The sequence below is a fragment of the Rutidosis leptorrhynchoides genome, chromosome 4 (assembly GCF_046630445.1).
Source record: "Rutidosis leptorrhynchoides isolate AG116_Rl617_1_P2 chromosome 4, CSIRO_AGI_Rlap_v1, whole genome shotgun sequence".
Classification (NCBI taxonomy): Eukaryota; Viridiplantae; Streptophyta; class Magnoliopsida; order Asterales; family Asteraceae; genus Rutidosis; species Rutidosis leptorrhynchoides.
In genome coordinates this window covers 215752229-215753658 of record NC_092336.1, presented here as the reverse complement: position 1 = coordinate 215753658, position 1430 = coordinate 215752229, and positions in this window count along the sequence as shown.

Below are 1430 nucleotides of genomic sequence, written 5' to 3'. Positions count from 1 at the left end.
TAGCAATACAATTAGCATACCATCTCAAGTACAAAGCTAATAATCTCCAACAAACCCCTACTAGCGTAATCAATAACATATAATCGACATAATATAATATGCTACAAAACAATACACAACCATGGTTAACCATTCTCGCGTCATGGTGCTACCGGCTCGTTGGTTCACACCATACGCATTTGTCATGATGCTACCGGCTCTTTGGTTTACATCACAACTCGAGTCATACTCACGCTAGAGTGCTACCGGCTCTTTGGTTCACACTCTAACAATGCTAAGGTGCTACCGGCTCTTTGGTTCACACCCTAACAAATCGTGCTATAGCGCTACCGGATCTTTGGTTCACACTATAACACACGTACTATGACGCTGCCGGCTCTTTAGTTCACATCATAGCACGCTCACACATACTATGGCACTACCGGCTCTTTGGTTCATACCATAGCATACAAATAAATACATTACATACATATGCATATAATCGTTCCACTCACCTTTAATGATTCGGTGACGGTTTTATACTTCCGCAAGCTTCAAGCAAAGTACCTAATATAATAAGTACTTTAATCAACTCACAAAACTAGTTGGACTAAATACCAACAATTTCACTTATGTGCATTTTAATGACTTAAATGCATTAAATGCCCCATTTTCACCAAAACCGCCCTTTAAGGGTCAAGACCATCATTAATCACTTAAAAGCTAGTGATTAAGGTCCAACAACACTAACCATTACACAATTAGGGCATTTCATACCCATTTTTCCCAATTAGGTCAATCATTAGCCCTTTGACTAATTTAAAGTCAACACACCCATTTCGGGTTATCTACTAACCCATCTAACACCCATTTACTAATTAACTAGGTGTGCTAGTGATTAACTAACCAATTAGAACTCATAAACATCACTTAACATTTTGAAACCCTAGGTTAGTCACTATTGAGTCTTCATGACTCCATCTTACCCAAGAACACCCAAAATCACCAAATTTGGGTTTTATGTTCTTCATTTACCCAAACCCTAACCCTTACACAAAATCAAAGTAAGGAAATTAAAGTTAGAACATACCACTACAACCACAACGGAGTTAGAGAGGAGATGAACAACTTTAATACCTGCACTTTGGTCCGAGAACAACTTTTTCCTCTTGGATTTAATCTTTCTCACTCAAGAATCACACTTTCTCTCTAAAATTTAAGTGAAGAGGATAAGGTTGTTGATAATGGAGTTAGTGATACTCCACAAACTGACCAACTGGCATTTAACTCGTCCACAAGTGCAATTACCAAAATGCCCATCAAAATATCTGAATAAAAGAGCAGAAACACGGCTACAGTGTTAGTGCGCCACGCGCACTATTAAGGGTGCGCTGAGCGCACCTAGCTCAGATCCATCTCTGACTTCTGTTTAACTGCACAATCATTCCCAC